We start from the raw sequence: 27260 nt of genomic DNA on the forward strand, positions 1-27260 counted from the left end.
ACTCAAAACAGGAAAATAGCATGTGCCTGGAATCCACAGTTGAATATATCTTCCTTTTTTTTAAGGGAAGTTTTTATGGGGATAGGGTAAAAAGAATGAAGTAAAAATTTACTTCATTTATTTGTGGAGATGAAAATCAGACAGAAAGTTAAAGGGAAAGAAATACCTTAGGAATGCCAAAAAGAAATGAAAAAGAATTAAACTGTTTCAAAATATCCCCAATGCATTGTTTCCTCAACAAATTCATCATGTAATGAACTGAGAGGTCAGTGCAAGAACAGTTACAAATTCTTCTGAGAAATACACAAATTAAGAAATCCTTGCATTTCATTGATGTTGAGGAGACAGTTGGGAAATTTATAGCATGACCTTTTAAAACCCAGAACCCTTTTAAAACACAGAACCCTTCAAAATCTTCCCATTGATCTTAGAATAAAATCCAAAGTCCTTGATCTGGCCTCTGCCCACCTGCCTGTGTCCTTCTTACCCTCATTCAGAACTCTTAAGTCACATTCACCTTCTTTTGGTTTCCAGAATATGCCAGACCCTTTTGCTTTTCATGGCCTTTGTGTTCAGTCTTCCCCCTGGCTCGGGGCTTCATCACACAATTGATATCAGTTACGTGTTGAAGTGTGTCCCCCTCAAAATTCATATAGTGAGATCCTAATCCCCCAATACCTCAGATTGTCTTTGCAGATGTAATGAATTAAGATGAGATCGTATTGGAGTATGGTGGGCCCCTAATCCAATAAGACTAGTGTCCCTGTAAAACGGGGAAATTTGGATACAGACACACATCCAGGGAGAACACCACGTGAAGATGAAGGGAGAGATGGAGTGATGCTGCTACCAGCCAAAGAATGCCCAGGATTGCTGGCCAACACCAGAAGCCAGGAGGCAAGGAACAGATCCTTCCCCCATAACCCTCAGAAGGAGCCAACCCTGTGGACACCTTGATCTGGGACTTCCAGCTTCCAGAACTGGGAGGCAATGCGTTTCTGTTACTTCCGCCACCTGGCTTGTGGTACTGTGTTATGGCAGCCCCAGGAAACGAATACAGTCTCCTCTCCTCCAAGTTTTGGCTTAAATGTCATTTTCTCCTTGAGAAACCTTCCTTGACCACCTAGATCCCCCAGTATTTTCTATCCAAAGTCGTGTTTGTTTCCCTCAGAACACGGATACAAATCTTTAACTATTTTCTTGGTTTGTTTGCCTGTCTGTTGACATCACCCCCACTAGAATGTAAGCTCCAGGAGAGCAGGGGTTGGTCTTGCCATGTTCTTACCTGAGGAGCACGGCTAGGAAATGTCTTGGAGTTGCATCCAGGAGAAGGAGGCAGCGCCGAGAGGTGTACGTGCACCTTTTGGATGTAGTGGAGATGAAACTTTGAGGAAGTAGGAGTATTTAAAAATACTGTCAATCCTTTGTTTTCTGACTCTTCTGTCTTTCTGATTGGCAAACTTCCAAACATTTTCCAATAGGATAAGGTGTGTTATTCAAAATGCTCAGAAGTTTTGGGACAAAGAGAACAGACTGAACATCATCAAGGTTCACATGCTGTGAATGAGCTTATAGGGAAATGGTGGAAGCTGTAACAAAACTTCTTCAAATATTCAGATTCAGTGAATTATGTGGTTTGCTGAATTTATGTTACAAACTGGAAATTTATTTTTAAAAAATTTTTAAATTTTATTTATTTTTGGCTGCGTTGGGTCTTCATTGCTGTGCACGGGCTTTCTCTAGTTGTGGCGAGCAGGGGCTACTCTTCATTGCGGTTCGCGGGCTTCTCATTGCAGTGGCTTCTCTTGTGGAGCACAGGTTCTAGATGCGCGGGCTTCAGTAGTTGTGGCATGCGGGCTCAGTAGTTGTGGTTCGTGGGCTCTAGAGCGCAGGCTCAGTAGTTGTGGTGCACAGGCTTAGTTGCTCCGGGGCATGTGGGATCTTCCCGGACCAGGGCTCGAACCTGTGTCCCCTGCATTGGCAGGTGGATTCTTAACCACTGCGCCACCAGCAAAGTCCCTAAAATATTTTTAATACTTGAAACTATTATAGTAATTTTTTCTAAAGAACCTCAAGGCAAGGCTATAGGCACTTTTTCCTTCTGACTTTAAAAGCACTACTTTATAGTTTATTACCTTAGAGAAATAATGAATATTTCAAATCCATTTGGGATGAGACAGAGAAATTATAGCAAAAAAAATTTTTTTTGAAGTTTTCAAAGTTGAAAGCCTTCCTTTTGGACGAGAAAAATTCACTCATCTCTCTCTCCCTCTCTGCCCCCATACACACACACACACACACACACACACACACACACACACAATCATCTTGGCACTTTTAAAGAGTATTTCTTCCCTTACGTCATCAAAAGAACAGGACAAAATTAATATTTGTTACTAAGGATTGGGCAATATATTGCTCAATTTAAATTCATTATTTTCAGAGAATAATTGCAACAAAATGCACCTCATTTTAGAGTTTCTAGCAAAATGGAAGAAACTGTTACATGAGGTAATAGATAAGAATTTATCCAACTTGATGCCTATGGTCCCTGAACTTTGATTGATGGCTTTTTCAACATCTTTGCAGTTCTACTGTTTCAACTGCAATCTAATGTGGCTGTATATTTATTCAGTGTGGACTTCACAATGATATTCTTTGCTTTGTATTGGCCAACTGCTCTGGCAAGTGTGGAACACTCATTTTTCATGATTTTATAACCTCTGCTAAATTACAGCAGCATGGAAGAGAGCCTTGGTGGCCAGGACCGAAGTGGTACCAGAGATACTGTGGGGAAAATTAGGGCATCAACTGACAGACTGATGAGGGGGGCACTGATTTAATCTCAGCTATAAATACTTAACCCTTTAGTGAGCATGCCATCATATTCTACATTCATAACTTTAATGTACAGTTGTAAAGACTGCGATTATAGATGGAGGTGACGTCCGAGTCATTACTAGGATGATACAATGGAAATTAACATTCCAATTTACTAGACTGTAAGAAAACTTCTTGAAAGGCAGAGATTTTCATTTGTTTTGTTCACGAGAAAAGTTCTTGGACATTCAATAAATGATTATTACTTGACTCAATAAATGATTCAATAAATTATTATTACTTGACTCAATAAAGGATTATTGCTTGAATAATTATTTTATCAAACTATTCTCATTTATCAGAAAAATAAATTAAAAACCCATTTGAGAGGGGCTAACCTTGAATGTATCTTTAAGCTTCAATCATGGAGAGGTCAATTGCTGCATGGCCAAGTAACCAGTCCTTTCTCGACTCCCTTGAAAAGAAATGAGTTCTGATGCATCCAGGTAGACGGTCCTAGGATGTCCATCCTGCAGGTGAAACATAAACATGCCTCACTCAGGAGCTCACTCTAGTTTCAATATACTACACTGCTCAAACAACATCTGTTGCTTTAGATCAGGTGTTTGGTCAGATTTCTTTGGTATGGCCAAGGCTGTTTTTTCCAGAAACTTTCAAAAAGGTTATATTTTGCTATACTGATCCGTTTTCCACAGAGATTTATGACTGTATGCATCTCATCAAAGGGCTAAAATATTTCTTGATGATGTATATCAATACACAGTGGATTTGGGGGTCAGATTTACATGTCTTCCAGCGCATAAGAACAGAATGAAATTCAGTCTACGTTTTATGAGTTTAGGGGCCTGGAAATTGGAAACATACCCATGTCCAGGGAGCTCCAGGGGCTCAGGAAAGGTGGGAGTTGGTGATGCCTCCCAGTTTCCTGGCTGGTTAATGAAGTGACAAATACAAGATGGTGGGGAAAGATGTTATGAGTTTAGTTTTGGACATAACTAATTTGTTGTACCCGAGGAACATCTAGAATAAATGCATCCAGAGCTTAGAAATTATAGATTATGGAGTTATCACCAAATAGTGATTATCTGAAGCTTTGGATGTGGGTGAGAGCGCTCAAAGAGAAAGCATGTAGAATGAGAAAATAGGAGGGGTGAGGACAGAATATCTAGAAACACCATAATTTAGGAGGCTGGCAGCAGAAGGGGAGCCAGCCGAGAAATAAAACAGGAGAAGGTTGTCACATAGGCATCAGGCAGTATGATGGGAATTATTAAATGATACAGAGACGCTGAGCAGATGAGGACTGGAAATGGCCCTTGAGAAAACTTACTAGAGGGACTTCCCCGGCGGTCCAGTGGGTAAGACTCCGTGCTTCCACTGCAGGGGGCACAGGTTCGACTCCTGGTCAGGGAACTAAGAGCCCTGCATGCTGCGTGGTGGAGCCAAAAAAAAAAAAAAAAAATTACTAGAAGGAAATACATAAAAATATCATCAGGTCTATTCCTTACTGGTAAGATTGCAGGTGTCATATTTTCTTTTCAACTTTTCTGTACTTCCTGCATTCTGCACAATAGATATCGATTACATTTATATTAAAAATACTCTGATAAAGTCTAAAATATGTTTTGAGAACCCAGGGCAAGGAACTATTAATTCCCAAGTAGTCGAGTGCCTCTGTGCTGGACACCACGCTAAGGATAAAACAACGAACAAGAGGATGGCTCTGTTGTTTTACCAAAAGGAATGGAAGCTGGGTTGACAAGGGAGGGGTGTAGAGCTTGTGGGGCACAGTAGCAAGAGATGGGGCTGGAAAGGAAGTTTGGTGCCAGATTATAACGGGCTTTTTATGTCTTGTCAAGTAATACGGACTTTATTCTGAAGGCTGTGGGGAGATTTTTGAGGGGTGGAGTTTGGATTGCAATCGTGCTTCACCTGAAGTTGATTTTCTGCTTAACCCGGCTGTTAACCTGGATGAGCCCTAGTTCAGAAGCCCAGTTCTGAGGCCACTGCCATAGCTGAATAAAGGCGATCCAAAGGGGATGGAGGAGGGGCCAGGCCCAGAGAGATTTGGGATCAGCATCAACGGGTCAGTAGGATACTACCGATTGGATGTGTGTTGGGGGGAAGGAAAACATTAAGGACTACTGGGTTTTTAACTTGGGCCCATGGGTGGTAAAGAGGGACAACTGTCCTACAGAGTTTGTATACAGTTACTCTAATCACCTATAATAATCATTGCTTTACGAAATAAGAAAAAGGCTGGCTGGGTCAAATAGTATTCTATGAGGGGATAAGAAATAATGGTGCATGGGAAATCTATTTTTGAGACCACGGCCACAAAACAGAAGCATAAACCCTCAGCTGTCTCCTCACCAAAAGCATTGAGATACTTTTCTTTTTCCAGTCCATAGAACTGAATACTTCTGTGACAAAGAGGGTGTTGGAGCTATGTTTTTAGAAAAGTGTTTACATATATGTAGCTCTGGCCTCTCAGGAAGGGACTTTCTGTGTCGGGGAGAGAAGTTTGGGAGAAGGCCAATGAAACTGCATGTGGGGGAAGAAACAGGTATAACCAGGTGAGAATCTATACTTTAAAACAAGGGACCCCAGAAACGGCAGGTCCCAAGTGAACTGTATTAGTTTGAGCTAACACACCTTGAAGGTGACGGGTGCTGCCCCTGTATTCTTGCATTCTCTCACTCATCCTCATTTCAAGGCATTGAATACTGAGGCGTTAGGTTAAGCAACTTGACTGGGGATGCCCAGCTAGTAAGTTAAAGAGGCCAGATTTGAACCTAGCCGCATGTACTACAGTATAAAACCCCTCTCCCGGACCAGCCACATTAAGACATCTTTCAGGAAAATTAGCTCTCACCCTTGCCCATCTCATCCTGCAGGGAGGGAACTTCTGTTGCACACTCAGTCTGGGAGGACGCTGCTGGTGACTTACTAGGGGAAGGCCTTCCTTTTCGCCCCCAGACAGAGCTCCAGGCGGTGTCCCTGATGACAGCTGCCCTTCAAATGGTTACACACTCAGCTACTGATAAGGGTTCAAATAAAGTTAAGGATGCGTTATTGGCCCAGTTACTGCACTAGTATCTAAGTAATGCTCTCTCGTCAGTTAATTGCTCCTTGTATTCCTTGGAAGTGGGCAGTGTTACAAAGTGAATTTTTATTCACTCAGAAAACAGGCTCTAAACACGGCTGACACCTGCCCCACCAACTGCATGTCAAGAGCTTTGCCTCCCCGACACGCCCTCCTCCTCCCTCCTTCCCTACCTTCAGGTGACCCTTAGGATGGAGAGTCAGGTAGGTACCTGCGGTCCCCTCCTACCGCCGCCAGCTTACGGCCGGAACCCAAGCTCGCACCCAGTACCCCACCCCCCGGACCCCTACTCGCGTGTGAGCGCCCGGGTGTGCGAGCAGCAGACTCACGCGCAGCTGCTTGTTGCTCCCGCTGCCGCGACGTGGGTAAGTGAAAATGAAATTGACTTTTCTGAGAAATGATGAAAGCGGCGCTGCCTGCCAATGAACAGCGGCGGCGAACTTCCGCACCTCCAGGCCGGGCAGCTCGCGCCCTCCCTCCGCCTCCACCTCCCAGTTGCACAAGCTTGAAACAAACACTGGGGAGGAAGGGCGGAGGGAGGAGGGCGGAGGGGGGAGCGAGCGAGGGACGGAGGGAGGGAGGGAGCGAGGCACCGGGAGGGCGGGGGGTGGGGGGATTTCCAGCCTCAGCGCTTCGCAGTTTCCTCTCCTTGTTTTGCTTTCGATCTGGACTGTTCTCAGGCAAGCCGGGGAGTAACTTTTAGTTTTGTTCCTGCGATTATTCAACTGACGGGCTTTCATTTCCATTTCACACATCCTAGCAACACTTAAGCCTTGCGGAATTGTATTGATAGCGTGAAAAAGCACACTGAGAGGTAACATTTTTCAAATAATAGTTGTGACTGTGCGTGTGTGTTTTTCTCGAGGGCATGTTTATGAGGACTGGAGGGGATATGTGTGTGCGCGCGTCCTGATGGTTTGACACGATGTTTTGCAGACGGAAAATGCTGAGGTTCATAAATATTAATACTGATTTTTGGAGGAACAGTCGGCGCTGTTATGGATCATCTGATTTTAGGGGAAGCAGGTTCTGCTGCTGTTGCTGCTGCTACTGGGGCTGCTGAGGCTGCGAGGAGGAGGAGGAGGAGGTTGGTGGAGGTTTAATTTCACTTTTGGATTTGCAGATGCGGAGAGGTGGCTCCATGGACACAGACCTGCTCTGTGTGATTCTGCGCCCCAGGTGGTGTGGGGGGGGTGCAGGTCCGCTGGAGTCGGGCCTCCTTTTCAAACAAAATTCTCGCGTGCATGTGTGTGCGTGTGTATGTTTACGGAGGCCGTCGCCACCAGGTCCGAAGGAGGGGAGCGGGTCCTTCTCCTTGCCCGCTGGCGGTGCCTCTCTCCAGGCAGCCTCTGGCGTAAATAGGCAGGAACCCGCAGTCCACCCTCAGCCTGCGCCCCGCGCCCGGGCCGGGAGAGGCGCCTCCCGCCGCGGCCAGAGGAAACTTGATGGGGCGCCCGGCGGCGGTCCCGGGGCTCGCCCGCCCGCCGGGCTCGGGGAAGAGTCGCGGGCGTCGGGTGCCAGCGGCCGGGGCCGGCGGGCGGGCTTGGAGCGGGGCTGCGCGCGGGGCCTGGCCGGCGCGCCCGGCTTCCTGGGGGCTGGGCCGCTGCCGCCACCGCCCGGGAGGCACGCCGCGTCCTCCTTCCCGCCGGCCAGCGCCCGGCCTGGCCCTGGGGCTTTGTCACTGCACTTGTCCCGGCGCGCGGGGGGCTCGGGCGGCGCGTCCCGGGAGGGCGCCGCGCCCAGGGGTCAGCGGCCCGGCCGCGGCCTAGCGCCGGGCGCCTCCGGGTCCCCGCGGGCGCCCCCGGGCCGTACTCGCGCGCTGGGCCTGACCCGCCTTGGCTACGGAGCGGGCGAGGTGGGGGCGGGGAGCCTCCGGGGACCGAGCGGCGCCCTGCTGGCAGGCCCGGGGCCGGCGTCCCCTGGGGGTCCCGGGGCGCCGGCGGCGGCGGGGTGGGGACGGGAGTGCCCGCCCCGCGCCCTCCGACCCCGCTCGGGGCGCCGAGTGGCATTCGCCCGCCGGCCGAACGTGGTTGGTGCAAAGCCGCGGCAGCCACTTCCTTTCCGCCTCGCGGGCCGGGCTCGCCCACCGAGCGATGCCAGTCGTGGCCGATCGTGGCGCCCGCCCGCTCGGGGCGCTACGGCCTGGAAGCCGGCCCCCGAGAGGGCTCGGGCTGCCTTTCCAAGTTCAGAGGGTTTCAGGATGCAGCTCATCCCCCTCCTGGGACGCGCCGGCATCTCTGTTTGGGCCCCAGGTGTGGCTGCGTGGGCCGCCCTCACCCCATTACCCCTTTAGAGGGGGAGAAGCGGAAAGGAGGCTGGCAGCCCGAGCCGGGCGCAGAAACAGCCTTCCGGGCACCAGGCGAGGCGCCGAGGTCAGTCGGTGTAGGCAGCACCGCTGGTCATCGCTGTGAATGTGACCCCTGGCACTAGCAGTCGAGGTTGCCACATGCGAGCGGCGTGGCTTTCAGTCGTTTTTGCCCCCAGAGTGTAGTGTTTGGAACTTGGGGACATTTTACCTGCTCCCTCCCTCTTCAGCCTCCTCCCTGCAGTGTGGGCAACGGGTAGTGCGCCCTGTCCTTGGTTAAGAAAACGCAGAAGCTTCCTCCTTGAGGAAAAGTGCTGGCATTTGCCTTCTTCCACCGGCCTCCCAGTTGCTGTGACTCGGTCTGCTTTTGATGAATGGCGAGGGAGGGTGAAGGATAGTTACATTTCCTGTTGTGGATTTTCAGGAATCACCAAGGTTGCTGTCAAGCCTGCATTCATTTATTAGTTTCAGACCGACTGCAGATAACATTGGGATTTAGCAGCCTGCGCTTTTTGGTGCTTAGGGGCAGGTGCAGACAGGGGCCTGGTGACAGACCGAATGGGAAAGGTGGATGGTCTTGATGTTAGGCAGATGCACGCTCCTTGCCACGACTTGGAGGGGGACCCCTGTTTAACTTCATGCACACAGATTCAGGATTTTCTAGTTTTCTCACCCGCCCCCCCCCAATCAGGGTGAAATCCTGGAAAAACTTGTGTTTTCTAAGGAAAGTTCAGCAGATGGAATATTTAGGACTTAACCTGGTAATTTTAAGGGGTAACCTTGAAAAATCTATTGATCGATGGGGCAGAGTCCAGAATTTCACTGTAATTAGTGAATGATTATAATTTATAACTTAGCCTGTTGTGTAAGAAGTTAGATTTTGGCCTCTTAGATCCGGGTTCTTGTCTGTTATGATTCGTAACTGATTCTTAATATTAAACATTTACATACTTTATTCTCAATGAGTCGGGTTTTTTTTTTTCTTTTGACCTTCAAAAGTTAGAGATAACTCTGCATATTTCAGACTTACTTACCTGTAAAAATGTCATCCTAATCAAAAGTAAGCATTTGTGGTTAAATTGGAAGCCAATTATAGCAAACAAAAGTCCTGACAGCTCAGTGAACCATGACCCAACTTTTCTCTTCCTCGACTTTCCCACTTTATTAGGCAAATATTCAGTATACCAAAGCTAGTTAAACACGTTTAAACCTAGTAGTGGAAAATTTGAAACTTTGGATGTTTAACATTTGGATGTTTGACATGCATCGATTTTCTCTTGTTTCCAAGGACACTGTACTTTTATTCTTAGTATTATGGCATATAAGCTTCCTTGTTTTTAGAGCATTTTTACACAGTTTCCTTTTGATAGAGAACAGACCACTGAACTCTAAATGGGGTATCTGGGACATGGTTCTATTATGTTCTTTATACCAAAAAAGGCTTAAAGCAGATAAGGGAGTTTATTCATTTAATAACTATTCCTAGAACATTCACTATGCCCCAGACACAGTGCTACGTTCTGTCGGTTCAACTGGGAACAGGAAGACAGTTTCTTTACCCTCTGGGGAGATTGCATTCTAGTTGGTGAGCTGACAATACCCAGCTAAGAAATAAAGACAGTAATTACCTTTAGGGGTGAGTGCTATGGAAGGTGATAATAATACTTAACTGTATATCTGATAGGGTTGCTTTTGGGAACAAATGAGATACTGTTATGAAAGAAGGTTGCATAAGTTATAGCACTCTACAAATGTGTAAGGCATTCACTTTCAGAATTTTATCAGATTATTCTTAACTTGAAAAGCCAGGGAATCATGACTGTGGATTAAGCACTGACTTTCTCTTATAGAATTTTCAGCAAGAAGGGATTTTACTTGTTCTGAGAGAAAATAATAATGGTAAGAAATTAAACACAGCATAACTATTTTATGTAAAGCATTAAAGTATTTAACAGTGACATAAGATATTGTCAGTGAGTTTTTTTTCTGTCAGAAGATAGATGGTGTCCATGGAGACCAAATGATATGGAAATAAAAATGATTGGACCAATGTATTTTCCGTCTTCATATCAAGAAAAAACCTTCCCAAGCTCACTTTGCTGTAGTCTGAATTTTCTTCATCATTGCTGAAGACTCTTCAATTCATTATCTGTTATTAATTGTATGCCCTTAACTGATTTTAGTTTTTGCTGTAACATCTTTAAAGGGACTCAGTGAACTTGCATTTATTGAATGCTTACTATGTACCTAACACTATATATGTGAAAATGATATGTGACAGCATATGTGAAAATAAATATAATAGATAATATATATTTACAAGAGATAAAATATATAAAGTGGTATATAAAAATAACATAAATTGCTGTGAAATAGTTATTGTTAACAATAAAATCAGTTCTTCTTTTGGTCTGTATGGGACCCCTTCTCACACAGGGGTAGGAAGTTAGGGCTTTCTGTCCCTGTTGGCCCCATTCGTGCCCTACTTTGGGCCTGAGTCTGATCAGTATTTGGTTGTAATGTCTGCCCAAGGCAGGGTCAAGCAGTGGCCCTCACGGTGGAGGGGTGCTGGTGGGCTTGGGAGTGACGAGATTTGATTAAATGTTGATTTTTTTCAGCAAAGAATGGTAAGTTATCTATAGGGTCCAGATTTAAACCTGAAGTCAGTATTTTATATAAAATACCAAGAGAAATACACAGGCAGGAAGTCAACATCCACAGGCACCTGAGGCTGGGCTCTGACCCGTCCAGAGGACGCACAGTCACCAGCGTTTTGCCTTGAGAGAGCCTTTTAAAATGATTTCCCCTCTCCCCAGCTCCATCTTATGACAGATGGTCTCTGAAACAGATTGTGTGTAGTTAGGAAGACTTCATATGCCCATTTTTATTACTTAGAAACACGTTAGACTTGCAGTCAGAACTCCTGGTTGACTTGAGAGAGCCAGCATCAGCAAATCTAGTTGATCTAATTCCAGCCCAAAGTAGAGAAACTTGACGTTGTAGGCAACCTGGGCAGCCGTTTCTTAGATAAGCTGTTAGACCTACTGGGCCTTCTGAGGTCCTAAAACTAGTTACCACCTTCCCACTCCCATCAGTAACTTTGAGTTCTACTGGGGATCCAGGGACCCCATGATATGAACCATTGCAGTAACTCAGGCGATTATTTTGTTCAATGAACGCAAACACTGAGTCCTTATTTCATTTATTTATTAAATATTTGTTGACAGACAGCTATGTACAAGGCTCTGGGTAGTGGGAGGTGCATGAACTCAAGAGTCCAGAGGCCCAGAGTTGACTCAGCTCTTTCATTAACTCTCCAGTCACTTCTCCTTTCTGGACCTTAGTTTTCACATCTATAAAATGGGGCTGCATGGTTCTGTCATCTTCGAGGGACAGGACTTATGTGTGTATCGGAATCATGGAGAGGAGGGGGCTTTTAGAAACCACACAGAACCTTCAGACTTGAGACCGTCTGCAGCCCCCTCTTCTCTTTGTCTCTCCCCCGACCCCGTAGTAAGCCTCTCAGGTTCACCAGTGTATCCTGGATCCCTGTCACTCAGGTATGTGGGCCAGAGCAAAGGCAGAGAACCACTGAGTCAAGCATCTCTCCCCAGGGCCAAACCTTTTCATTGTTTCATTGAGGCCAGGCTATGCAGGAAAACAAGCAGATGGAACTTGTTCTCCACCTTTTAGGCAGTGCTTTGAATAGAGAATCTGTGGTCCCTCCCTGTTGGCTGTGCCCATGTTGACCTTGCTTGTCATACAAAAATGGGATTCGCGGTACAGTTGTGATACTTTGAATTTTCCATTCTGAACAAGCACGAAGGACTTTGTTTCACGAGTGTGTCGCTCTCTAGGAAGGCCACAGAGTCATGGGTTTGTTTTTTGTTTGTTTCTGTTTTGGCTTATAGTCCCCTTTATCAATTTAGTATTCAGCTTCGATAAGCAAGAAAGAACAAGAGGCAAAGCAAAAAATGTCTCCGTATGTCCCGTGCCCTGTGTGCATGCCTTGTAGCCCCATGTTTATGAGAAACAGAAGGCTGTGCTTTTCTTTCTGGTGATGGATTCTAAGCATTTTTATATCAAGGGCAAGACCAATTTAGTTCAACAAAATATCTTACTTCAGGGTTTTGTGTGATAAAAGCCTATCCAGGTTTTTTTTTTTCACGACTTTATTGGAGTATAATTGCTTTAAAATGTTGTGTTAGTTTCTGCTGTACAACAACGTGAATCAGCTATATGTATACATCTATCCCCCTATCCCCTCCCTCTTGAGACTCCCTCCCACCCTCCCTATCCCATCCCTCTAGGTGGTCACAAAGCACCGAGCTGATCTCCCTGTGCTATGTGGCTGCTTCCCACTAGCCATCTATTTTACATTTGGTAGTGTATATATGTCCGTGCCACTCTCTCACTTTGTCCCAGCTTCCCCTTCCTCCCCTGTGTCCTCAAGTCTGTTCTCTACGTCTGCGTCTTTATTCCTGCCCTGCCAGTTGGTTAATCGGTACAATTTTTTTAGATTCCATATATATGCGTTAGCATATGGTATTGGTTTTTCTCTTTCTGACTTACTCCCCTCTGTATGACAGACTCTAGATCCATCCACCTCACTACAGATAACTCAATTTTGTTTCTCTTCATGGCTGAGTCATATTCCATTGTATATATGTGCCACATCTCCTTTATCCATTCATCTGTCGATGGACATTTAGGTTGCTGCCATGTCCTGGCTATTGTAAATAGAGCTGCAATGAACATTGTGGTACATGACTCCTTTTGAATGATGGTTTTCTCAGGATACATGCCCAGTAGTGGGATTGCTGGCTCATATGATAGCTCTAATTTTAGTGTTTTAAGGAACCTCCATACTGTTCTCCATAGTGGCTGTATCAATTTACATTCCCACCAACAGTGCAGGAGGGTTCCCTTTTCTCCACACCCTCTCCAGCATTTATTGTTTGTAGATTTTTTGATGATGGCCATTCTGACTAGTGTGAGGTGATACCTCATTGTAGTTTTGATTTGCACTTCTCTAATGATTAGTGATGTTGAGCATCTTTTCATGTGTTTGTTGGCAATCTGTATGTCTTTGGAGAAATGTCTATTTAGGTCTTCTGCCCATTTGATTAACCATTTTTGAGAGTTAACTACTTGCTCCGTCATTTTCATAAACAATTGCTTTTCCAGCGTCCTTAGCAATCTGTTGCTATCTGTGTAAGAGCATTTGATACTCACACACCTAATGTGATCAAAGAAAAGGTGAGCTTCCTATTTAATTTGTTCTTTTTGAGCTTATGGATGTCAGGTTTTTGTAGGAACCAAAGAAATACCTTCTAGATAGAAGACACTGTCCTGGCCCCGTAAGCTTAGAATCCAACTGATTTTCCCATCTCATGAGGTTGACATTTTGAGTGAGAAGAAAGTGCATACAAATAACTTTGTTTCAAGTAATATCTATCGTGTTATTTTTGAAGAGAGCTTTTCCTGTTCTCCTTACCCTACAATTATTGAAGATGATGAGAAAAGTTACAGTGGTGGACCAGAGTGTCCTGGCACGTGGTTAAGAGGTTAGTGGGTGTGTGGGGTGGTGGAATGTGAGTGGGGAGGGTGTTGGAAGGTGACAGTTGGGAGAATGAGGTGATGAAAAAAGAGACTAAGGTAGAGAGTAGAATAATGCCTCCTGAATTCTTGAATGGGGGATAGGAGGGAGTCAGGCAGGTAGACCCTGTGTCTGCCACAAATGTCATTGAAGGCGTCTTGAGGTAGAGGGGACAGATTGCTAGTTAGTTGGTAGTGACTGCAGGACAAGTTGAAATGAAATGCCGGAGGACCCTCCATTTCTGACTTGGAAGTTTGGCCTTTTTATCGGGAGGGGGGGTGCACTTAATGTCTTAAAAATGTTGAACTCTCTGCTCCCGTAATTCCACTTCTAGGAACCTACATATGTGAGGTAACGAGAGGTGGAGTGAAGATTTATGTACAAGGATGTTTAACTGGTAGCTTCTGTAATAGTGAAAACTCGGAAACACCCTAAACACCCAACAGGAGGAGCGCGTTTAAATGAGTTATGGCACGGTCCACACACTGAGTATAGATAGCCGATGAAATTCATGTTTTTGTATTTAATAATGATGGGAAGACGTTTGTGGAAAAGCTGAGTGGAGAAGAAGAGGATATTCAATTGTGACCCTAATTTTATTTTTAAAACGTGTGTATGTATCTGTATACACATCATTAAGAAAAAACTGGGAGGAAGCATTTTCGATGGTGTGATTATGGATGTTTGGCTCTTTCTTCCCCCTTGAAACACTTGTATTTTCCAAATTTAATACAACAACACAGTTACTTTTATAACCAGAAAAATATTCTCAAGACAGCTCTGCAGTGTGCCCTCTGACCTCACGTCTGGTAAACGTAGGCGGAGGACAAGTAAGTTGGATGTTGCTTAGGAGGATGTTGCGTGTGAACTTGGCCCTTCCTGGGCCCCTTGTGCCTTGATGTGCAGAGCCAGGCTCTAGAATCAGGGCCTTCCCAGCCAGTGCTGAGAGATGCCCTTGTCCCCATTCACCTGTTACTCCTTGGAGACAATGAGATCGATGGCTCCATGGTGAGGTTGGGACACACTGTTTTCTGAAGAGCTGTGGAGGGTCTGAGATGTTACCCCACTTCACAGATATGTCTTCTATGTATGTGAATACTGCAGAGGCCCCAGCCATGGGGGTTGGAGGAAAGAGTTCTTTATGGAGCTCTACAACCAGATCAGTGGCCAGAGAGATGTTGCAGTGTTGGCCCCCCATACCTAGTCCCTGAAGTGATAAGTGATGCCATGAAAGCTGATGGAATGTGGGTGTGGTACGGTCAGAGCAACCATCCCCCTCCTCTGCCAAAGGAGGGGGCACGGGGGAGGGGGGGGAGAGAGAGAGAGAGAGAGAGTGAGCGCACAAGCAAGCAAGCGCCTTTGCTCCTTTGAGCCAGCGAGGAAAGGATCCAGGGTTTCCATCCTAACCTTTTGGAAGGCCTGGGCTAAGGTCTGGGCTTCTTTCCTTTTGAAATGTACATGCTTAGAGACATAGGTCTTCCTGGGACCCTGCAAACTTAACCCACGGACCTAGTCAAGGCTGTAAACATTTGACCCTCTTGCAGAGATAAGAGAAGTTTGATTATCCTTCTGGATCAGAGCAATTAATTTAGACAAATGGCTACAGATCCAATTCTCATGGTAGGTGAAGAGTAAAATGTTTCTAGGGGAAGTGAATGCAAACATTCACTATCTTTCATTCACTGTCTTTATGTTGTGTTCATTCCTGTGTCTCAGGTGGCTCAGCTGTTTTACAGGAGCACTGAGGAATCCAGGGAAGTTTTATTTTCCCCACACAGCAACCTTTACAAGTCCCCACGGGAGGATGACTTCGTGTGACTCAATCAGAGTGTGACTTCTGAGTTTCCGTAACTGAAGAAGCTTCCAAATCCTGAATTTGTGTCTGAAAAAAAATTTAGAATAGTTTTGATCCCTTTATAGATCCGGGAGACGTTTTTTGCATTTGTTATGAAACTAGGGCTGGGCGTAACCGTAAGGACTTCAGAGGCAGAATGCCAAAGCGCAGCGGAGAAAAATGAGTATTGATTAGGACCGCACTGTCCAATACAAGCAGAATGTGAGCCACAGGTGTAATTTTTAATTTTCTAGTAGCCACGTTAGAAAAGTAAAAACGAGTAGGTGAAGTTAATTTTAATACCATTTTATTTAGCCCAGTGTGTCCAAAATATTATCATTTCAACATAAAACGGATGTAAAAGTATTGAGATTATTTACGTTCTTTTTTTCATACTGAATCTGCCAAATCCAATGTATCTTTTACACCTTCAACACATCTCAATTCAGTCCGGTCACATTTCAAGTGTGCAGTAGTCATGTGGCTGGTGGCTACCATATTGGATGGTGCAGGGTTAAGAAATGAAGCAAGGTGTGAAGACAGATGCAGGGAAACATTGTAATACAAGGCTAAACCTAAAAAACCCAGAGGAAAGCAGAGGTGGGTCGTTTGGTTATAACTGCATCTCGCTGTGCCTCCCCCAACAAACCTTACCTGATCTCATCAGCTTAAAATAATAAGATGCTCTGAATCTCTTCAGAAGCAACACACTGTGTGTGCCGTTCCTTTGGCGATTAGTCACAAACATCTTGAATCTTTTCCACCCTTTGAACTGTTGTGAAAAAAGTCGATTCCTTGGATTTACCCGTTTGCAACACCTCCACAGGCAGGTTATCTGAGAGCTGGGATTGTGTCGTATTTCCTTGCATTCTCCACTAGTGCTTGATACACAGTAAGCACTAGATAAATATTTGTTGATTTGATTTTCAGCCCTAAAGCAAAGGTTAGCTTCAAAGGCTGAATTCCAGCTTGGGGCCTATGGCCTAGATCTCCTTTGTGTTAGAAACCTAATGGTATATGTATTGAGCACATAAACATTGGGATTTGTCACTTTGCAATAGGATTTGTCACTTTGTATTAGGCGTTCAACATCTAGAAGGTGAAAAAATTGTTCGGTTTTCTCCTTTTTACCGAAGGCTTAACAAAAGTCTTATCAGTCTATTCCTTTGACATTTATGTCCCAGTGCTGATAGTAATACCTTCCTGTACATGTAAATAAGCTGTATTTGCTGATAAACCCAAGGTATACATTTGGGAGCTGCTACTTTCTTGGTGGGTTAGTTATTAACAATAACTTCGTTATTAACAAACACTCAGCCCGTAACTTATGTGCAGGGAAGTTCTTTTGAAATCAAGCACCGGTGTCTTACAGTTGCCTTCATTTGTTCCCTTTGACTGTAATTGTTGGGGAGAAGCAACAGACTTATCCACAGAGCCCAGGCAATTTATTTTTACCGAAGCCTACCTAAGAACTGCTTAGGTAGCTTTTCTCTGTGAGATTAAATACGACCTTCACTGAATCATGTTAGCAGGGCCAGCAGCTAGAAAAATAAAGACTAAACCAAACCTTCAGCAAAGAAATTCCCAGCTGCTCAGCAGGTCAGAGCTTTCGTGATTGCTTTCTTCCAATGAAAACACTGTAGATTAGTTTTAAGTGAATTCTAGTAGGTTTGGGGATTTGCAACTGACAGAAGAACAGGAAAGTGTAATCTCACTTTAAAATCGTAATCCTGAAGGTAAACCTTTATTGACTCTTTGTGGGGATGTTGGGATTTTGTTTGTATGGGAAAACTTAACTCATGTGCACTGTTGAGCTGACCTGGAAAGTCCTCAGGGATGAGGGACAGAGAAGTGAGACAAGAGGCTGGTGCCCCCAGAGGATGCCCTGGGCACGTGGGGTGCTCTAGGTGGCTCCGAGCACTGACCCAGATGGTCCCCTTTCTTCTATCCGTTACAAAAGCGAAGTCCAAAGGCCCCAGGAGGGAATGTGGATGAACTGCTATTTCCACTTTTGGGTGTGGCTCTGCTGGTGATTCAGGAAGTCGGGGTGAGTTTAAAATATTATAGGAGAGGATTTATTTATTTGCCTCTCTTACAGGTGCTTTGAATGCATCAAGACTTTTTTTTTTTTTTTTGCTTTTTTTTTTTTCAAAGTCAGGGTGCAGTTTGGGCTGCAGTCTGGGCCCTGAAAGGAAACAGTGGACAGCTCTGATCATTCATCCAGTCGCCGCTTACTTAACAGGTGTGTACTCATCTCCATGTGGAGGGAGTAGGTCTAAAAAGGTGGCGAAGTCCTCAGCTTGGAATTGAGTGAGCTCGGTAGATGACCTGTGCTCCCTGCAGTGAGGGGCCTTCGTCTGGGTGGCTGAGACCTCAGTTCCAGCAGTGATTTTTGGTGTCTGAGCATCCCTTTTAGAGGCCTTCTTCCACCCATCAGTGGGCCACAGGGGGTTGTCTCAGGTTGTAGGGGAGGTGACAGTGCTAACATGGCACGTTCTTGGGCCAACTGTGTACATTTTATTTTCTAAAGGACAGTCTTCGTAAATCATATAATAGGCATAAAACAGCATCTTGTTTTGTTGTTCTGGCTGTTTCTCTACCGTTTTCCCCCCCTCTCAGTTTGGCACGTCGAATTCAGCTGGCTGCCTGTTGTCTGGTGTCTTTTGTCACGAAGTGGCTGAGTCTCTATAGTTATCTCCACTTTCTGCTTCCCTTTCCCTGAGGGGAGATGGTAACTGGCAGTACTGCTGATAACAGATGGCTCTGAAGCCCTCCCTGGAGGTTTGTGCTGGGAGAACCTCTCCCTTCACATACCATCCGGGAGAGGCTTTTCCCTCACACGGCTTGAGATGGCATCGCCATGAAGGGGAAATTGGCCCTTATTTAATTTTGAAAATCTGTCCTCTCTCTCCCTCTGTCTCCCTCTCTCTCTGTGTGTGTCTGGAGGGGAGGGGTCAGTAAGTTATCTTCAAGTTACCTGGAAGGAAAGAGTGATTTGTCCACGGTAGGACTCAAAGAAACAGTGACAGCAAGTAGTGAATTCATAAATGCGTGTTTGTCATTCTTTTTTTTTATTATTATGGTAAAAGTTACCTAACAGAAAATTTGCTTTTATAATCATCTTTAAGTATCAAGTCCAGTGGCAACAAATTCATTTACAGTGTTTGCAGCTGTCACCACTACCCTCTAGAACTTTTTTTCATCATCTCAAACAGAAACTCTGTACCCATTAAACAAGAGCCCCGCCTCCGAGCTTCCCTGGTGGTGCAGTGGTTGAGAGTCTGCCTGACGATGCAGGGGACGCGGGTTCGTGCTCCGGTCCGGGGGGATCCCACATGCCGCGGAGCGGCTGGGCTCGTGAGCCATGGCCGCTGAGCCTGCGCGTCCGGAGCCTGTGCTCCGCGGCGGGAGAGGCCACAACAGTGAGAGGCCCGCGTACCGCAAAAAAAGAACCCCACCTCCCTCTGCCTGGGAAGCACCGTTCTACTCTCTGTCTCTGTGAACTTGACTCCTCTAGGTGCTTCATGTAAGTGGCATCAGACAATATTTGCCCTTTTGTGTCTGGCTCATTGCACTTAGCAGAATGTTTTCCAGGTTCATCCATGTGGGAGTATGTGTCAGAATGTCCTTCCTTTTAAGACTGATTCATATTCCTACATTTTGTTTCTCCATTCATCTGTTGATGGGCACTTGGCTTGTCATTACCACTGGCTATTGTGAACCTTGCCGGTTTGAACACTGCTGGAAAAGTATCTGTTTTGAGTCCCTGCTTTCAGTTCTTTCAATCCAGTGGATCATACGGCAATTCTAGGTTTAACCTTCTGAGAAACCATTTTCCACAGAGGCTGCACCATTTTACATTCCCATCAATAATGCACAAAGGTTTCAATTTCTCCATATCCTTGCCAAAAATTCTTTAATTTTTTTTTTTTTTTTTTTTTTTTGGATAATAGCCATCCTAATTGGTGTGTGGTGGTCTCTCATTGTGGTTTTGATTTGCATTTCCCTAATGGCTGGTGATGTTGAGCATCTTTCCATGTGCTTCTTGGCCATTTGTATATCTCTTTGGAGAAATGTTTATTCCAGTTCTTTGCGCATTTTTTTAACATCTTTATTGGAGTATAATTGCTTTACATTGTTATGTTAGTTGCTGCTGTATAACAAAGTGAATCAGCTATACATATATCCTCATATCCCCTCCCTCTTGCGTCTCCCTCTCACCCTCCCTGTACCCATTTTTGAATTGGTTATTTGTTTTTTTGTTGTCGTTGAGTTGTAGGATTGAGTCATTCTTTTTGTGGGTTCCAAAGTGACATACAAGTATGGTCTGAAAACTCAAAAGATTCTCCATCATTACTGTATGGGTAGCATGTGGCACAAAACCATTTTTCAAATTTTGAGATGTTACAGAGCTGATCAAGCACCTACTGAGGAATTAAATTAGACTGAATTAAGTATGTCAGAGTGGAGTGGAAGATGGGGAATCAGCTAAAGGTACTTAACCTTCTCAGAGAGTACTAGAATTGGAAGTTTTCCTAGAGATTATAGTCTGTTCCTTCATTTTTTTTTTTTTTTTTTTTTTTTTTTTTTTTTTTTTTGCTGTACGTGGGCCTCTCACTGTTGTGGCCTCTCCCGTTGTGGAGCACAGGCTCCGGACGCACAGGCCCAGCGGCCATGGCTCACGGGCCCAGCCGCTCCGCGGCACGTGGGATCCTCCCGGACCGGGGCACGAACCCGTGTCCCCTGCATCGGCAGGCGGACCCTCAACCACTGCGCCACCAGGGAAGCCCCATGTTCCTTCATTTTTACAGCTGGAGAAATCAAGCAACCTGCCCAGGGTCAGGTGGCTGGATTAAGTACTTAGTACATTTTGTGGAACTCTGTAGTAAAGAGTTAATTTTTTTTTTTCTGTTGTATTTTTGAATCCTAAAATTTCTGGTGAGGGGAAAAACATAGCAGTGCTTGAATATGGTAGTGAATTAATCATAGCAGCCTCTCATATGGTACCTTCAATACTTGGGGCTCATCAAAAAGCCCTAGTATTGCGGTATTTCGGGATAAAAGTGAGTAAAAGCAGCCTCCCGATAACATTTGGGGGCTTGAGAATTTAAACATGATACATTCAGTAATGGTTCAATACTACTACTTGAGTGGATAAAAAAAAATATTGCTGTAATAACAGATCTCTTAGGAAAAATGAATAAAAGCATTTGTGTATTTACTGTGAATAATCAACAGAATGAGAAGCCATTTATTTGTCCTTAAAAGAGCTATAGTAGATGAAAAAATGCAGTGAAATATCAACTTTACAGTAGCAAATTAATTGTTGGTTTACTTTTATGCTCTGCTCAAAATTTTCACTTCACTCAATTCTTTTGAGAAGTTGGTCTTTATTGCATAAGGCAGCCTGACAAGCTAACGTACAGATTATAACTAGGAGTCAGTTGTAAATAATTGGGAAGCAGATAGATAACTGCAAAAATTTGTATTAAATTTGTATTCCCTTCAGGCTTGGGGCCAAAGCTTTTATTTTATTTTTTAAAATAAATTTATTTATTTTTGGCTGCGTTGGGTCTTCGTTGCTGCGCACGGGCTTTCTCTAGTTGCAGAGAGCTGGGGCTACTCTTTGTTGCGGTGCGTGGGCTTCTCATTGCGGTGGCTTCTCTTGTTGCGGAGCACGGGCTCTAGGCACTTGGGCTTCAGTAGCTGTGGTGCAAGGGCTTAGTTGTTCCGTGGCAAGTGGGATCTTCCTGGACCAGGGATCGAACCTGTGTCCCCTGCATTGGTAGGCGGATTCCTAACCACTGCGCCACCAGGGAAGTCCCCCAAGGCTTTTAAAAAGTCTGTAAAATTAGCCTCAAGTAATATGAAAAGAAATGTGATGATGAAGTTAAGTTGAAGACTCCCTTCTGCAAACAAGTATTTTAAAATACAACTCTCAGAAGAGTTAATTCCTTCAAACAGATGTTTCTGGACTGCTGGTGTGACGCCCGGTGCGTGGAGATGCAAACTAGACAATTTCATCTTCTCACAGAGCTTATCATTTACTTAGAGAGACAGGCAGGGACATCTATAGGGACAAAAAGAATGAAATATGTGCTTAATAGAAGCACAGCAGCAGAAGGCTATGGGAGGGAAGAGGAAGGAGCTCTATCTTTGGCCAGGGATGCGCTTCACCACGAACTCCCACCTGTAGTAGGAGGAGGGCAGGGTCAACTGGTGGCTCATGGGTGCTCAGGGCATCTTTGGTCGAAAGAGCAGTAAGAGCGAAACCATGAAGGGTTGGAGATTCCTTATGCTCTTGGAGGATGGAGAGTTCTCTGGTCTGATGGGAACAGGCAGGTCAAGGGAGTGTCAGGGACCGTTCCTGGTGGCCACGAAAAGTTCCTTCAGTGCATGTGTTCCTGTGTTTTCTAGCAAGGAAAGGCTTTATTCTGAGCATAGAGCAAGCTTTTGGGAGGAAGGGTTATTGAGGATTTGGAACATCTACCTCCCTTACATTTTAGAAGTTGATACATAATGACTCCTAGCAGCTGGATGTGGCAGAGCTGTGAGCCTGCCACACTTAAGAGGAGCTACGAGAAGGTATAAGACTGACGCATGCATTTCATTCATAGACACATGGGCATTGCAGGAAGGACCAGACTGTGCTTTTGATAATAACTATACCTGTCTTTGAGATGCTTTCATACGTTTGTAAGAGGAAGTGATACACAGGTACAAAAATATTTTTTGTACCCTCTTTTGTTTGTTTTGATTTAGTTTATAAAGAGAGGGAAGTTATTATGAATAGGTTTACGATTCTTAAGTGAGGAAGATATAGAGACGGCTGCCGTTAATACAGATGGGAAACCCAAGTTAGAGGACCAAGACGACGGCAAGGTGCCCCCAAACAACAGCTTCGCACAGCGGAAGTATTTAGGACAAGGCATCCCCGTGGCTCTGAGAGTGACTGGATCTGCTGTCATCTCAGCAGTGAGACTGCCAGTTGCGGTAGGACATGCGGTGTGCTTGGCCATGTTGTCCGAGAGACACCGTGGAAGACCCTGGAAGGGCTGGCTTATGGAACCTTAGAGTCGAGCCTCAACTACAGGGGCTTAGGAAGCCTGGAGGGAGCCGGGAGTATTGGTGCACCAGGTGGGGCTTCTTCCCATATGCATCCCCCAGCATGACAGGTGACAGTGGCCCCACCATCCGGTATGAAAGCCATAACATGGTTGGTGGCTGCATTGATGGCATCTGTTGGGTATTTGCTGGGCTCTTCACTAAGGTTTGAAGATCTTATTCAAAGGCCCAAGATACTTCTGTGTTATATTGCAATATATCAAATGCTCTGCATTTATTATCAACGACTGCCTTGTTGACCCGATTGTAAATTTTGGAGTGCCGTTATGTGAGGGCTCAGCAAAATGACTTGCATCTACCCGGTACTCAAGAAATGCTGGATGAATTAAATCGTAATGATTGACCTAGTTCTGCATCTGTAATTTCCTCTCCAGACAGACTCTTTGGTAGGACCTTAGAGCTAATGGGGCTCATGTGCCGGGTTTTCTAGTGAGAAAGGAGGACAAGACAGCAGGTGGGAGGCACCTTAGCCACATGTGCATGTGCCCTGGGGTGTACCAGGGTGTTTCCCCTCATCAGTCGGCAGGGACCCTTGTTGAGGTGCAAGGACAAATGTCTCTCTGTTAACTAGCCAGCCTTAGTGAGCCTTCCATTTGTTTCTCTACCATATCCGTCCAGTTTTCCTGGGGCACAGCTTTTCCGTATTGCTAATGGTTCAAACCTGCTATCACACTTCCTCCCTCTTGCCTTTGTTGTTATTCTTCCTTTTGTTTGGAATGTTTTTCCTTCCTTTCCGCCTGAGAATCCCCTACCTTTCCAGGCCCACTTCAGACGCCCCCTCTTCTTTGAAGCCTTCCAGTGTTCTCTCTTCCGGGCTTTGACATAATATAGTAAAACTCCCCCGAAATGCCTTCCCCAAAACTCACCTATATAAAATGCAGGGTCCTTTGATTGGGAGGTTAATGAAATGATTGGGGTGAGTCCCATGCAGAGAATGAACCAAGAAACAGTTGTGTTGAAAGCCTGAGTTCAAGAATCGGGGTGTATTGTAGCATCAGCCACATCCTGGATAGTTTTATCATCTGTGATTTGCTTCTGTCGTATCACCTTCAGAACATGGTGCCTAGTTTTCGAGCTGGTTGTGTAGGTTCCAGCCTCCATCATTACCATGTAAACTTTTTGAGGACAGAAATCACGTCCCCATCATCTTTGTACCCACCACAGAGCTTTTCACAGGACTCGGCTCCATAAGGTTTTTTGAATGAAATGCTAAATAAATGTAATTCAAAAGTTGTTAACATACTTGACTCACCTGGAAAATGTCATAAAAATAGTGAAATTATTCTTCTTTGGGTTGCATGCTTTTTTGCAGTCATTTTTCCCCTGCGTGTTTATTACTTGTTCATATTAAGTTTTATCCATCACAACATATAGTTCATGTCATCTGCCTTTTCCTCCCCATTCCCTGTCCCCAGAGGGTTCTCTAGGAGGGATTATCCACTTTCTTATCAATAAATAATTACTACGTATCATTATGTGCAAGGAGCTTTACCTGATGTTTTGGGAGTTCTGAAGACGAGTAAGATGTGATTCCTGCTCACAAGGACTTTAGCCAGAGCTCGGCCTATTTTCAAGTACATGAAGCTGTGAGCTCTGGTTGAGTTTTAGAAGGTGGAGGCATTGGTGGGATAAGAAGTTAGAAAGGTGGGACGGGGCTGAGTTATGGTGGCTGAGAGTCCAGGTTTTATTCGTACTGTGGAGCCCCTGAAGGGTTTTGAGTCAGGTGATAAGATGTTTGGGAAGATTGATCTGCAGGGTGGAGATGACACTAATATTCCAGAACATGGACCCTGGGCACCGTCCTGCTCCTTGTGAGAGATTCGGGCTGGGTCCACTCTGCTATGAGGTGAGGCACTGGCTCTACTCTTCGGAATTTCTTTGGGGAAGTCTTAGCGGAGACCAAAGCAGTCATCCTATACTTTTCCTTTTACTAGAGGCTGCCTTTTTTTGTTGTTGTTGTTGTTTGCGGTACGCAGGCCTCTCACTGCTGTGGCCTCTCCCGCTGCGGAGCACAGGCTCCGGACGCGCAGGCTCAGCGGCCATGGCTCACGGGCCCAGCCGCTCCGCGGCATGTGGGATCTTCCCGGACCGGGGCACGAACCCGTGTCCCCTGCATCTGCAGGCGGACCCTCAACCACTGTGCCACCAGGGAAACCCTAGAAGCTGCCTTTTTATCTATTTCTTCCTCACAGTAGCTCTGCCAAGTTGCTATTAAGGTCTCTGTGTGTAGATGAAGAAACTAAGATTCGGAGAGGTTACAGGTTGTGAGTGGTGAGGTTCCAGTCAGGTGTGCTTGACACCAAACCTGAGCTCTCTGCAAGCACCTTCTGCTTCTGCAAGGAGGGGGAAGGAAACCAGTGTGGTCCTGGGAGGTGTTGGCAGAGAGGGAGAAATGCTAACAATACAGTGGATGCCAAATCCAATTTTCAGGTACCGTTGGGAACTTGGTTAGTGGCAGTAAGTATCTTTTAAAAATATTTGAAGACGTTTATGCAGCTTGTAGAGGAGAGATGTGTTCTTGATTCAGAGGTCTTATTGTATTTAGGGTGGCTAGCAATGCTGGCTCTCATTTCCAGGTGGAATTCATTGGTAATCAGGATGCCTTATTGTAGGAATAGAATCATTAGTGTATACGGTTATAGTTTGTATGTTGGATCTCAACCTGATTTGAACAAAAAGAGCTGAATTGAATGGCTCTATAATATTATATAATAATAAGTAGTAGAATAGGAAGAAAAAGAAGAAGAGGGAGAAGGAGAACAAAAGGAAAAGAAAGAAAAAGAAGAAAGAAGAAGCAACAGTAGAAACCTTACCGAGAGTTTACTGGCTGAGGGGACAACTCAAAGGAAATCCCCAGAGGAAACATGGCAGCAAGAAGGAAGTTGTCGGGGACCCTGTGGATGTGGCGTGAGGGAGGGAGTCATTTATTCTTATCCAGGGGAAGAGATAGACATTGCCCTTCAGTGCCAACCCTTTTCAGAGCAAATTATTTTCAGGCAACCATCTTAGGGGAAGCATTGGTTTTCAACATCATCGGCCAGTAATGGATTTGAAATCAGATGGTAGCAAATAATTTTGCCATTTTATGCAAATAGGTTTTCTTAGAAGTTTCCAGTATGCTGGCCTTTCTAAGAATCCCTGATATATGACTTTTCAAACTTCAGTAGTGAAAGCATTGCCATCTCCTTTTTCCTCACATCCCCTTGTCTTTCCTGTGTTCCCTGTGAGACAAAATATACCCATCGTATATATATCTTAGAGTTTCATAATTTAGTTGTATCTGGAAAGTAATTTATCTGTGTGACTTCACACAGCTTTCTCATCTTTTTTTTTTACAAGAAAGAATATTACATTTGTATATGTAACATACATATAGATTTAGATCATTGTAGTGTTTTTTTGTTTGTTTATTTATTTATTTTTATTTTTTATTTTTTTTTTTGCGGGGGATATAAACAGCTCAGAGAATTTAGGTCCTGCCCATTTCCTGCCATGTTCCTCCTTCCCAAGCTACTTTGTGTGTTTCAGTGATCCACTCTGTGGTCCATAGTTTTCTCACATGCACCATCTTATTTAACTTTTCCTGTACTTTCCCCATGTACTTGAGGACCAAGATGTCTTTTCTGGGCTTTTGTATTGCTGGCTTAGCTGGATGGCTCCAGGGACACCCATCTATTCATGGAAGGAGGGACAGTCTGAAATGAAGTCCCCACTTAACTGCCAAAAGGAGAAGTCGTGCCTTTCACTTTGCTTTACAGCAAAGGCAGTGCTCAGAGGACATGCTGATTAAGGGAAAACTAGGGTCGCTTCTTTTCCCATTTTCCATATGGAAAGAAGGTTTGAACATGCAGTATGAGCCTGAGTCCATATGCTTTGAAATCTGTCCATGATTCTTGCTTTGCTGAATTGCAGAATCTGATGCCATCTAGGTACTTGGGTCTGGGGCCAAACACACCCAGTGGTCCCACCATGATTTCAAATTTATGACATATTTTTTAAAAGACAGTCTACGCTTTTAGGTCCTCACTGCCTTCCATGAGTTCTTCTAGAAAATACTCTTTTAGAAGGTGATGGATTTAAAAAAAATGCTCTTAGAGTTTCATAATTCAGTTGTATCTGGAAAGTAATTTATCTGTGTGACTTCACACAGCTTTCTCATCTTATTTTGTTTATAAGAAAGAATATTACATTTGTATATGTAACATACATATAGATTTAGATCATTGTAGTGTTTTTTTGTTTGTTTATTTATTTATTTTACTTTTTTTGCAATACGCGGCCCTCTCACCGTTGTGGCCTCTCCCATTGCGGAGCACAGGCTCCGGACGCGCAGGCTTAGCGGCCATGGCTCACGGGCCCAGCCGCTCCGCGGCATGTGGGATCTTCCCAGACCGGGGCACGAACCCGCGTCTCCTGCATCGGCAGGCGGACTCTCAACCGCTGCGCCACC

General features: G+C 44.9%; 1 protein-coding gene and 1 long non-coding RNA gene across 4 annotated transcripts in view; one reads left to right on the forward strand and one right to left on the reverse strand.

The window, feature by feature from the left end:
* Window positions 1-6369, reverse strand: part of LOC132417592 (uncharacterized) — a 10666-nt gene extending 4297 nt beyond the window's left edge. The window contains exons 1-4 of one of the 2 annotated variants that reach the window (XR_009517881.1): window positions 6277-6369; window positions 4172-4270; window positions 3219-3350; window positions 1286-2019 (exon numbers count right to left, since the gene is read on the reverse strand). This is a non-coding gene — a long non-coding RNA (uncharacterized lncRNA). The remainder of the gene's footprint in view (window positions 1-1285; window positions 2020-3218; window positions 3351-4171; window positions 4271-6276) is intronic. The other variant, XR_009517880.1, reaches the window with a different exon arrangement.
* Window positions 6370-6612: 243 nt separating this feature from the next.
* The window catches only part of IRF2 (interferon regulatory factor 2), an 84968-nt gene continuing 64320 nt past the window's right edge, over window positions 6613-27260 (forward strand). The window contains exons 1-2 of one of the 2 annotated variants that reach the window (XM_060001226.1): window positions 6613-6761; window positions 6884-7034. The gene's annotated coding sequence lies outside the window, so the exon portion shown is untranslated. The remainder of the gene's footprint in view (window positions 6762-6883; window positions 7035-27260) is intronic. The other variant, XM_060001224.1, reaches the window with a different exon arrangement.

The sequence above is a fragment of the Delphinus delphis genome, chromosome 21 (assembly GCF_949987515.2).
Source record: "Delphinus delphis chromosome 21, mDelDel1.2, whole genome shotgun sequence".
Classification (NCBI taxonomy): Eukaryota; Metazoa; Chordata; class Mammalia; order Artiodactyla; family Delphinidae; genus Delphinus; species Delphinus delphis.